This window comes from Arachis ipaensis, chromosome B7 (genome assembly GCF_059453495.1).
Source record: "Arachis ipaensis isolate K30076 ecotype BB chromosome B7, ASM5945349v1, whole genome shotgun sequence".
NCBI lineage: Eukaryota > Viridiplantae > Streptophyta > Magnoliopsida > Fabales > Fabaceae > Arachis > Arachis ipaensis.
The window spans coordinates 41,768,417-41,781,600 of NC_142442.1; the positions used below are offsets into that span (position 1 = coordinate 41,768,417).

General features: G+C 38.8%; 1 non-coding gene across 1 annotated transcript; it reads left to right on the forward strand.

Moving 5' to 3' along the window:
* Positions 1–9,558: 9,558 nt before the first annotated feature.
* LOC148550951 (small nucleolar RNA R71) lies at positions 9,559–9,666 on the forward strand. Its single transcript, XR_015893701.1, has one exon. It is a non-coding gene; the product is annotated as a small nucleolar RNA R71 (small nucleolar RNA).
* The last annotated feature ends 3,518 nt before the right edge of the window (positions 9,667–13,184 follow it).

The following is a 13,184-nucleotide window of genomic DNA, read 5'->3' on the forward strand; positions in this document are numbered from 1 at the left end:
ATAATAATAGTAAATAAAACATAAAATAGGATAGAGATACTTATGTAATTCATTGGTGAGAATTTCAGATAAGCGTATAGAGATGCTTTCGTTCCTCTGAACCTCTGCTTTCCTGCTGTCTTCATCCAACCAATCCTACTCCTTTCCATGGCAAGCTTTCTGTAAGGCATCACCGTTGTCAATGGCTACATCTTGTCCTCTCAGTGAAAATGGTCCAATGCGCTGTCACTGCATGGCTAATCATCTGTCGATTCTCGATCATACTAGAATAGGATCCACTAATCCTTTTGCGTCTGTCACTACGCCCAGCACTCGCGAGTTTGAAGTTCGTCGCAGCCATCCCTTCCCAGATCCTACTCGGAATACCACAGACAAGGTTTAGACTTTCCGGATCTTAGGAATGGCCATCCATGGGTTCTAACTTATACCACGAAGATTCTGATTAAGGAATCCAAGAGATACTCATTCAATCTAAGGTAGAACGAAAGTGGTTGTCAGGCACGTGTTCATAGGGAATGATGATGACTGTCATGATCATCACATTCATGTTGAAGTGCGAATGGATATCTTAGAAGCGAAATAAGTTGAATTGAATAGAAAAACAGTAGTACTTTGTATTAATTCATGAGGAACAGCAGAGCTCCACACCTTAATCTATGGTGTGTAGAAACTCTACCATTGAAAATACATAAGTGATAAGATCCAGGCATGGCCGAATGGCCAGCCTTCACCAAAGTCTAAGATAGCATAAAACTAATCAAAGATGATCCGAAGATGTAAATACAATAGTAAAAAGTCCTATTTATACTAAACTAGCTACTGGGGTTTACAGAAGTAAGTAATTGATGCATAAATCCATTTCTGGGGCCCACTTGGTGTGTTCTTGGGCTGAGCTTGAAGTTTACACGTGTAGAGGCTTCTTTTGGAGTTGAACGCCAAGTTGTAACGTGTTTTTGGCGTTCAACTTTGGTTTGTGACGTGTTTCTGGCGTTTAACTCCAGACTGCAACGTAGAACTGGCGTTCAATGCCCTTTTGCATCATCTAAAATCGGGCAAAGTATAGACTATTATATATTTCTGGAAAGCCCTGGATGTCTACTTTCCAACGCCGTTGAGAGCGTGCCATTTGGAGTTCTGTAGCTCCAGAAAATCTACTTTGAGTACAGGGAGGTCAGAATCCAACAACATCAGCAGTTCTTCTTCAACCTCTGAATCTGATTTTTGCTCAAGTCCCTCAATTTCAGCCAGAAAATACCTGAATTCACAGAAAAACACACAAACTCATAGTAAAGTCCAGAAATGTGAATTTAACATAAAAACTAATAAAAACATCCCTAAAATTAACTAGATCCTACTAAAAATATACTAAAAACAATGCCAAAAAGCGTATAAATTATCCGCTCATCAACCTCTGAGAGGAGTCCTGTGAACAATGGGACGCCTCAGAAGAAGGGAGTTCATGAAATTGATACTCTGAATGCCATATTGGCTCAGAATAAAATATTGACTCAGCAAGTTAATATGATTTCTCAGAGTCTGAATGGATTGCAAGCTGCATCCAACAGTACTAAAGAAGCATCTTCTGAAGAAGAATCTTATGATCCTGAGAACCTTGCAATGGCAGAGGTGAATTACATGGGAGAACCCCATGGAAACACCTATAATCCTTCATGGAGAAATCATCCAAATTTCTCATGGAAGGACCAACAGAAGCCTCAACAAGGCTTCAATAATAATGGTGGAAGAAATAGGTTTAGCAATAGCAAGCCTTTTCCATCATCTTCTCAGCAACAGATAGAGAATTCTGAACAGAGCCATTCTGGCCTGGCAACCATAGTCTCTGATCTATCCAAGACCACACTAAGTTTCATGAATGAAATAAGGTCCTCCATTAGAAATTTGGAGGTACAGGTAGGTCAGCTGAGTAAGAAGATTACTGAAACTCCTCCCAGTACTCTCCCAAGCAATATAGAAGAAAATCTCGAGAGAGTGCAAGGCCATAACCATGACTAACATGGCCGAACCTGGAGAGAGTGAGGAGGACGTGAGTCACAGTGAGAAAGGCCTCATGGGACGTCCTCTGGACAGAAAGGAGTTTCCCTTGGAGGAACCCAAGGAATCTGAGGCTCATACAGAGACCATAGAGATTCCATTGAACTTCCTTCTGCCATTCATGAGCTCTGATGAATATTCTTCCTCTGAAGAGGACGAAGATACCATTGAAGAGCATGTTGCTAAATATCTAAGAGCAATCATGAAGCTGAATGCCAAGTTATTTGGTACTGAGACTTAGGAGGATGAACCCCTCCCCCCCTTGTTCACCAATGAACTGAGTGCATTACTGAGGCAGACATTACCTCAGAAGAAACTGGATCCCAGAAAATTCTTCATACCTTGTACCATAGGCACCATGACCTTTGAGAAGGCTCTGTGTGACCTGGGGTCAGGGATAAACCTCATGCCACTCTCTGTAATGGAGAAACTGGGAATCTTTGAGGTACAAGCTGCAAGAATCTCACTAGAGATGGCAGACAAATCCATGAAACAGGCTTATGGACTAGTAGAGGAAGTGCTAGTGAAGGTTGAAGACTTTTACATCCTTGCTGATTTCATAATCCTAGACACTGGGAAGGATTAGGATGAATCCATCATCCTTGGCAGACCCTTCCTAGCCACAGCAAAAGCTGTGATTAATGTTGACAGAGGAGAGTTGGTCCTTCAGTTGAATGAGGACTACCTTGTATTCAAGGCTCAAGGTTCTCCTTCTGTAACCATGGAGAGGAAGCATGAAAAGCTTCTCTCAATACAGAGTCAAACAAAATCCCCACATTCAAACTCTAAGTTTGGTGTTGGGAGGCCACAACCAAACTCTAAGTTTGGTGTTGAGAAGCCCCAACCTTGCTCTGATTATCTGTGAGGCTCCATGAGAGCTCACTGTCAAGCTATTGACATTAAAGAAGCGCTTGTTGGGAGGCAACCCAATGTTATTTAATTATATCTATTTATTTTCCATTGTTATCTTGTGTTTTCTTTAGGTTGATGATCATGTGAAGTCACAAAAATAACTGAAAAATCAAAAACAGAATGAAAAACAGCATTAAAAATAGCTCACCCTGGAGGAAGAACTTACTGGCGTTTAAACACCAGTAAGAAGCATCAGACTGGCGTTTAACGCCAGAAAGAAGCATCAAGCTGGTGTTAAACGCCAGAAACAAGCTACAGTCTGGCGTTTAACACCAGAAACAAGCACCAACTTGGCGTTAAACGCCAATGAAGGGAGAAAAGCTGGCGTTAAACGCTAGAAACAAGCAGCAACCTGGCGTTTAACGCTAGAAGTGCACTCTAAGGGCGTTTTGCACGCCTAAAAGGAGCAGGGATGCTAAGTCCTTGACCCCTCAGGATCTGTGGACCCACAAGATCCCCGCCTACCCCACCTCTTCTTCTCTCCTCTTCATACCCTTTCATAATACTCTTCCCCAAATACCCTTAACCACTCACATCCATCCACTCTTCTCCAAAAACCTCACCTACCTCCAAATTCAAAATCCTTTCCCACCCAAACCCAACCCCAACACACGAAACCCAACCCTTCCCTCAACCCTATTAAACCCCTCAACTCTACCTTATTTTCACACATTACAAACACTTCTTTCCCCCCTTGGCCGAATACATACTTCCCCTCCATCTCCTCCATTTTCTTCTTCTTCTACTATTTTCCTTCTTCTTTTGCTCGAGGACAAGCAAATATTTTAAGTTTGGTATGGTAAAAGCGTTGCTTTTTGTTTTTCCTATAACCAATAATGGCACCTAAGGCCAGAGAAATCTCAAGAAAGAGGAAAGGAAAGGCTATTGCTTCCACCTCTGAGTCATGGGAGATGGAGAGATTCATCTCAAAGGTCCATCAAAACCACTTCTATGAAGTTGTGGCCAAGAAGAAGGTGATCCCTGAGGTCCCTTTCAAGCTCAAAAGGAGTGAGTATCCGGAGATCCGACATGAGATTAGAAGAAGAAGATGGGAAGTTCTCTCCAATCCTATTCAACAAGTCGGGATCTTAATGGTTCAAGAGTTCTATGCAAATGCATGGATCATTAAGAACCATGATCAAAGTATGAACCCGAATCCAAGGAATTGGGTTACAATGGTTCGGGGGAATACTTAGATTTCAGTCTGGAAAATGTAAGGTTGGCGTTCAACTTGCCAATGATGCAAGAAAACGCACGCCCCTACACTAGAAGGGTCAAATTTGATCAAAGGTTAGACCAAGTCCTCATAGACATATGTGAGGAAGGAGCTCAATGGAAAATTGACTCAAGAGGCAAGCCAGTTCAACTAAGAAGGCATGACCTCAAGCCAGTGGCTAGGGGATGGTTGGAGTTCATCCAACACTTAATCATTTCCACTAGCAACCGGTCTGAAGTTACTATAGACCGGGCCATCATGATCCATAGTATCATGATTGGGGAGGAAGTGGAAGTTCATGAGATTATACCTCAAGAACTCTACAAGGTGGCTAACAAGTCCTCCACTTTAGCAAGGTTAGCCTTCCCTCACCTCATTTGTCACCTCTGCAATTTGGCTGGAATTGACATAGAGGGAGACATTCTCATTGAAGAGGACAAGTCCATCACTAAAAAGAGGATGGAGCAAACAACAGATCCCACTCATGGACCTCAACAAGAGCATGAGGAAATTCCTCATCATGAAATCCCTGAGATGCCTCAAGGGATGCACTTTCCTCCACAGAACTATTGGGAGAAAATTAACACCTCCCTAGGAGAATTGAGTTCCAACATGGGAAAACTAAGGGTGGAGCACCAAGAGCATTCCATCCTCCTCCATGAAATTAGAGAAGACCAAAGAGCTATGAGGGAGGAGCAACAAAGGCAAGGAAGAGCCATTGAGGAGCTAAAGCACTCCATAAGATCTTCAAGAGGAAGAACTAGCCGCCATCACTAAGGTGGACCCATTCTTTAATTTTCTTGTTCTTTATTTTTCTATTTTTCGTTTACTATGCTTTATGTTTTATTTATGTTTGTGTCTTACTACATGATTATTAGTGTCTAGTGTCTATGTCTTAAAGCTATGAATGTCCTATGAATCCATCACCTTTCTTAAATGAAAAATGTTTTTAATTACAAAAGAACAAGAAGTACATGAATTTCGAATTCATCCTTGAGATTAGTTTAATTATATTGATGTGGTGACAATACTTTTTGTTTTCTGAATGAATGCTTGAACAGTGCATATGTCTTTTGAATTTGTTATTTATGAATGTTAAAATTGTTGGCTCTTGAAAGAATGATGAAAAAGGAGAAATGTTATTTGATAATCTGAAAAATCATAAAATTGATTCTTGAAGCAAGAAAAAGTAGTGAATAAACAAGGCTTGTGAAAATAAATGGCGAAAATAAAAGAAAGAGAAAGAGAAAGAAAAAGCAAGCAGAAAAAGCCAGTAACCCTTTAAACCAAAAGGCAAGGGTAAAAAGGATCCAAGGCTTTGAGCATTAATGGATAGGAGGGCCCAAAGGAATAGAATCCTGGCCTAAGCGGCTAAACCAAGCTGTCCCTAACCATGTGCTTATGGCGTGAAGGTGTCAAGTGAAGCTTGAGACTGAGTGGTTAAAGTCGTGATCCAAAGCAAAAAGAGTGTGCTTAAGAACCATGGACACCTCTAATTGGGGACTCTAGCAAAGCTGAGTCACAATCTGAAAAGGCTCACCCAGTTATGTGTCTGTGGCATTTATGTATCCAGTGGTAATACTGGAAAACAAAGTGCTTAGGGCCACGGCCAAGACTCATAAAGTAGCTGTGTTCAAGAGTCAACATACTGAACTAGGAGAATCAATAACACTATCTAAATTCTGAGTTCCTATAGATGCTAATCATTCTGAACTTCAAAGGATATAATGAGATGCCAAAACTGTTCAGAGGCAAAAAGCTACTAGTCCCGCTCATCTGATTGGAGCTAAGTTCATTGATATTTTGGAATTTATAGTATATTCTCTTCTTTTTATCCTATTTGATTTTCAGTTGCTTGGGGACAAGCAACAATTTAAGTTTGGTGTTGTGATGAGCGGATAATTTATACGCTTTTTGGCATTGTTTTTAAGTAGTTTTTAGTATGATTTATTTAGTTTTTAATATATTTCTATTAGTTTTTAAATAAAAATCACATTTCTGGACTTTACTATGAGTTTGTGTGTTTTTCTGACTGAAATTGAGGGACTTGAGCAAAAATATGATTCAGAGGCTGAAGAAGGACTGCTGATGCTGTTGGATTCTGACCTCCCTACACTCAAAATGGATTTTCTGGAGCTACAGAAACCCAATTGGCGCGCTCTCAACTGCGTTGGAAAGTAGACATCCAGGGCTTTCCAGCAATATATAATAATCCATACTTTGCCCAAGTTTTGATGACGCACACTGGCGTTCAAACGCCAACTTCCTGCCTTATTCTGAAGTTAAACGCCAGAAACAGGTTGCAAATCAGAGTTAAACGCCAGAAACAGGCTACAACCTGGCGTTTAACTCTAAAAAGAGTCTCTACACATGAAAGCTCAATGCTCAGCCCAAGCACACACCAAGTGCGCCCGGAAGTGGATTTCTGCATCAATTACTTATCTTCTGTAACCCTAGCTACTAGTTTAGCATAAAAACTACTTTTAGTGATTTATTTCAGGTATTTTGTCTTTTGTCTTTGGTCTTTGGTCTTTTTTCTTTGGTCTTTTGTCTTTTTGACCATCTTTGGACGTTTAGTCCCTAGACCTTGGAAGCTGGCCATTGGCCATGCCTGGACCATTATCACTTATGTATTTTCAACGGTGGAGTTTCTACACCCCATAGATTAAGGTGTGGAGCTCTACTGTTCCCCATGAATTAATGCAAAGTACTATTATTTTCTTATTCAACTCAAGCTTATTCCTATTCTAAGATATTAGTTTGCACTTCAACATGATGAATGTGATGATTCGTGACACTCATCACTATTCTCAACCTATGAACGCGTGCCTGACAACCACTTCCGTTCTACCTTAGATTGAGCGTGTATCTCTTAGCCTCCTGATCGTGAGATCAGAGTCTTCGTGGTATAAGCTAGAATTATTGGCGGCCATTCCTGAGATCCGGAAAGTCTAAACCTTGTCTGTGGTATTCCGACTAGGATCTGGGAAGGGATGACTGTGATGAGCTTCAAACTCGCGAGTGTTGGGCGTAGTGATAGACGCAAAAGGATCAATGGATCCTATTCCAACATGAGTGAGAACCGACATATTATTAGCCATGCGGTGACAGTGCATTTGGATCATTTTCACTGAGCGGATGGGATGTAGCCATTAATAACGGTGATGCCCAACATACAGCTTGCCATGGAAAGGAGTATGAATGATTGGATGAAGGCAGTAGGAAAGCAGAGATTCAGAAGGAGCAAAGCATCTCCATACGCTCATCTGAAATTCTCACCAATGAATTACATAAGTATCTCTATCTTATTTTATATTTTATTTATATTTTAATTATCAAATCCCATAACCATTTGAATCTTCCTGACTGAGATTTACAAGGATGACCATAGCTTGCTTTAAGCCGACAATCTCCGTGGGATCGACCCTTACTCACGTAAGGTTTATTACTTGGATGACCCAGTGCACTTGCTGGTTAGTTGTGTGGAGTTGTGAAAAAGAATTGAGATTATGAACGTGCGTATTAGGTTTGTGGCACCGTTACCAGAGATCACAATTTCGTGCACCATGCTGTTTTTGATGCTGTTTTTTATTTTGCTTTAATTCTGCAGCTGTTTTTATGACTTCACATGATCATCAACCTAAAGAAAACATAAAATAACAATGGAAAACAAATGTCTACAAAATTAAACATAATTAAATAACATTGGGTTGCCTCCCAATAAGCACTTCTTTAATGTCAATAGCTTGACAGTGAGCTCTTAGAGAGCTTCACAGAGACTCAGAGCTTAATGGTGGCCTCCCAACACCAAACTTAGAAGTTGAGTGTGGGGGCTCTGTTTGACTTTGTGTTGAGAGAAGCTTTTCATGCTTCCTCTCCATGGTTACAGAAGAAGATCCTTGAGCCTTAAACATAAGGTAGTCCTCATTCAATTGAAGGACTAACTCTCCTCTATCCACATCAATCACTACCCTTGCTGTGGCTAGGAAGGGTCTTCCAAGGATAATGGATTCATCCTCATCCTTTCCAGTGTCTAGGATTATGAAATCAGCAAGGATGTAAAAGCCTTCAACCTTTACTAAGACATCCTCCACAAGTCCATAAGCATGTTTCATTGATTTGTCTGCCATCTCTAGTGAGATTCTTGCAGCTTGCACCTTAAATATCCCTAGTTTCTCCATTACAGAGAGTGGTATGAGGTTTATTCCTGACCCCAGGTTACACAGAGCTTTCTTAAAGGTCATGGTGCCTATGGTACAGGGTATTAAGAACTTTCTGGGATCCGGTTTCTTCTGAGGTAATTTCAGTTGAACCAAAGCATTCGATTCATTGATGAGCAATGGAGGTTCAACCTCCCAAGTCTCATTACCAAATAACTTGGCATTCAGCTTCATGATTGCTCCTAGATACTGAGTAACTTTTTCTTCAACAATATCTTCATCCTCTTCAGAGGAGAAATACTCATCAGAGCTCATGAATGGCAACAGTAAGTCCAGTGGAATCTCTATGGTCTCTGTATGAGCCTCGGATTTCTTTGGTTCCTCATTAGGGAACTCCCTAGTGGTCAGTGGACGTCCATTGAGGTCTTCCTCACTGAAAATCACTGCATCTTCCTCCTCTATAGGTTCGGCCATTTTGGCTATAGTTATGGCCTTGCACTCTCTTTTGGGATTCTCTTCTGTATTGCTTGGGAGAGTACTAGGAGGAGTTTCAGCAACTCTTTTACTCAGCTGACCCACTTGTGCCTCCAAATTTCTGATGGAGGACCATGTTTCAGTCATGAAACTGAGAGTGGTCTTAGATAGATCAGAGACTATGGTTGCTAAGTCAGAGAGGCTCTTCTTAGAATTCTCTATCTGTTTCTCAGAAGATGATGGAAAAGGCTTGCTATTGCCAAACCTATTTCTCCTACCATTATTATTATTGAAGCCTTGTTGAGGCTTCTGTTGATCCTTCCATGAAGGATTATAGGTGTTTCCATAGGATTCTCCCATGTAATTCACCTCTTCCATTGTAGGATTCTCAGGGTTATAAGCTTCTTCTTCAGAGGAAGCTTCTTTAGTACTGCCGGATGCAGCTTGCATTCCAGTCAGATTCTGAGAAATCATATTGACTTGCTGAGTCAATATTTTAATCTGAGCCAATATTACATTCAGATTATCAATCTCAAGAACTCCTTTCTTCTGAGTCATCCCATTATTCACAGGATTTCTTTCAGAAGTATACATGAACTGGTTATTTGCAACCATTTTAATGAGTTCCTGGGCTTCTGCAGGCGTTTTCTTCAGATGAAGAGATCCACCAGCAGAGTGGTCCAATGACATCTTGGACAATTCAAACAGACCATCATAGAATATACATAAGATGCTCCATTCTGAAAGCATGTCAGAAGGACACCTTTTGATCAATTGCTTGTATCTTTCCCAAGCTTCATAGAGGGATTCACCTTCCTTCTGTCTGAAGGTTTGGACTTCCACTCTCAGCTTGCTCAACTTTTGAGGTGGAAAAAATTTGGCCAAGAAAGCATTGACCAACTTTTTCCAAGAGTTTAGGCTTTCTTTAGGTTGTGAGTCCAACCATATCCTAGCCCTGTCTCTTACAGCAAAGGGGAAAAGTATAAGTCTGTAGACCTCGGGATTAACCCCATTGGTCTTAACAGTGTCACAGATTTGCAAGAATTCAGCTAAAAACTGATGAGGATCTTCCAGTGGAAGTCCATGAAACTTGCAATTCTGCTGCATTAGAGAAACTAATTGAGGCTTAAGCTCAAAATTGTTTGCTCCAATTACAGGAATTGAGATGCTTCTTCCATAGAAGTCAGAAGTTGGTGCAATAAAGTCACCAAGCACCTTCCTTGCATTCCCACCATTGTTATTGGGTTCGGCTGCCATGTCTACTTCTTTTTCTAAAATTTCTGTAAGGTCCTTTCCAGAGTGTTGTGCTTTAGCTTCTCTTAGCTTCCTCTTTAGAGTTCTTTCAGGTTTCGGATCAGCTTCAACAAGAATATTCTTATCCTTGTTCTTGCTCATATGAAAAAGAAGAGAATAAAGAGAGAAGAGGAATCCTCTATGTCACAGTATAGAGATTCTTTTAGTATAAGAATAGAAGAATAGAAGAATGAGGTAGAGAGAGAATAAGAAGAATTCGAACACAGAGAGAGGGAGGGATTCGAATTATGAGTAGAAGAGAAGTGTTAGTAAATAATTAAATAAATAGAAAGAGAGGAGAGAGGGAGTATTCGAATTTTAAAAAGAGGGAGAAGAAAAATATTTTTAATTAAGTTAGAATTCGAAATTTTAAGAAAAGAAATAAAATAAAATTAGAATTTAAAATAATTAGTTAATTAAAATAAATTTTGAAAAAGTGGTTAGTGGTTTTCGAAAATTAGAGAGAGAGAAAAGTAGTTAGGTGGTTTGAAAAAGATAAGAAATAGTAAACTTTTTAAAATTAAAACAAACAAATCAAGTAATTAGTTGAAAAGGTTTGAAAGTCAAATTTTTTAAAAGATAAAAAGTTAGAAAAAGATTTTGAAATTAAATTTTGAAAAAGATATGATTGAAATTTATTTTGAAAAAGATTTGAAAAAAAAAATTTAAAAAGATTTGATTTTGAAAATTAAAGTTGATGACTTGACTAACAAGAAACTAAAAGATATGATTCTAGGATTTAAAGATTGAACCTTTCTTTACAGGAAAGTAACAAACTTGAAATTTTTGAATCAAAACATTAAATGTTAGCAATAATTTCGAAAATTATGAAATAGAATTAAGAGAAAGATTTTGAAAACTTTATTTTGAAGAATTTTCGAAAAACATGAAAGAAAAATGTAAAAGATTTGATTTTGAAAAAGATTTGAAAAGATAGAATTTTTAAATTGAAATTTTGACTTGACTAACAAGAAACAACTAAATTTTGAAAATTTTTGACTAAGTCAACCCAAAATTTCGAAATTTATGAGTGAAGTAAGGGAAAGATATTATTTTTTATTTTTTTTGAATTAATGAAGAAAGAGAAAAACAACAAAATGACACAAGTAATAAGAAATTAAAATCAAAACAACTAATGCATGCAAGAATACTTTGAATGTCAAGATGAACACCAAGAACACTTTGAAGATCATGATGAACATCAAGAACATACTTTTGAAAATTTTTAAGAAAAGACACACATGCAAGACACCAAACTTAAAAACTTTTAATGTTTAGACACTATGAATTCGAAAATGCATATGAAAAACAAGAAAAGACACAAAAAAAGAAAAATTAAAGATCAAACAAGGAAAATCATCAAGAACAACTTGAAGATCAAGAACATATGATGAATTTTTTAAAATTCAAGAAAAATTAAAAATATGTAATTGACACCAAATTTAAAATTTGACACAAGACTCAAACAAGAAACATAAAATTTTTTTGGTTTTATGATTTTATTAATTTTTTTTGTATTTTTTTCGAAATTATTTTGGAAAAAGAGAAATAAGAAATTCAAAATTTTTAATAAGAATTCCAGGATTCATGCAATGTTAGTCGAAAGCTTCGGTCCAAAAGAATTAGACATGGCCAAATGGCTAGCCAAGCTTTAGCATAACAAATACAGACATGTCCTTTCTACAATGGAAAGTGGAAACCTCGGTCCAAAAGATTAGACATGGCTTAACAGCCAGCCAGGCTTCAACATATCTCAAGAAGTTCTAGAATTCATTCTTAAAAATTCTGAAGAACACAATTTTTTTTGAATTTTTCGAAATTAAAAATAAAAAGCTTAAACATAAAATAAAATTACCTAATCTAAGAAACAAGATGAACTGTCAGTTGTCCAAACTCGAACAATCCCTGGCAACAGCGCCAAAAACTTGGTGCACGAAATTGTGATTCACACTTTTCACAACTCCGCACAACTAACCAGCAAGTGCACTGGGTCGTCCAAGTAATACCTTACGTGAGTAAGGGTCGATCCCACGGAGATTGTCGGCTTGAAGCAAGCTATGGTCATCTTGTAAATCTTAGTCAAGAGGATTCAAATGGTTATGAGGTTTTGATAATTAAAAGATAAATAAAACATAAAATAAAATAAAGATACTTATGTAATTCATTGGGGGAAATTTCAGATAAGCGTTTGGAGATGCTTCGTTGCTTCTGAACCTCTGCTTTTCTATTGCCTTCTTCCAATCATGCGTGCTCCCTTCCATGGCAAGCTGTATGATCTTCTCGAATGAAAAATACCAGGTACAGCCTCTGCACGGCTAATCAACTATCGGATTTCTTGTCTCGGATGAAAAATACCAGGTACAGCTACCGCACGGCTAATCCTCTGTCGGTTTTCACTAGCGTCGGAATAGGATCTCTCTATCCTTTTGCACACTGTCACTGCACCCAACATTCGCAAGTTTGAAGCTCGTCACAGTCATCCCTTTTCAGATCCTACTCGGAATACCACAGACAAGGTTTAGACTTTCTGAATCTCAGGAATGCTGCCAATGGTTCTAGCCTATACCACGAAGGTTCTAATCTTAGATTCGGATGCTCTGTTGTCAGGAGAGACGATGCAAATCACGGATCAGAGACCCAAGAGAATATACTCCGGCTGTCATCCAATGACTACGTTGAACATCATGTAGACCGCTTGTGGTTGTCAGGCACGCGGATCTTGGCCAAGCGAGTAACGAAGATAGTGGGTGATTGTCACGGGTCACCCCTTCATTCTGACTTAACTGAATTAAGTACAAGAGTTTATCTTGGAGAAGAAGTAGGCATGAATTGAAAGAAAAATAATAGTACTTGCATTAATTCATGAAGAACAGCAGAGCTCCGCACCTTAATCTATGGGGTGTAGAAACTCCACCGTTGAAAATACATAAGAGAAAAAGGTCTAGGCATGGCCGAATGGCCAGCCTCCAAAAGGTAACATAAAAGTGAAGAGAGGGTTCCAACCATCCGAATACAACTAGTAAAAGTCCTATTTATACTAAACTAGTTACTAGGGATTACAGAAAATAAGTAACTAA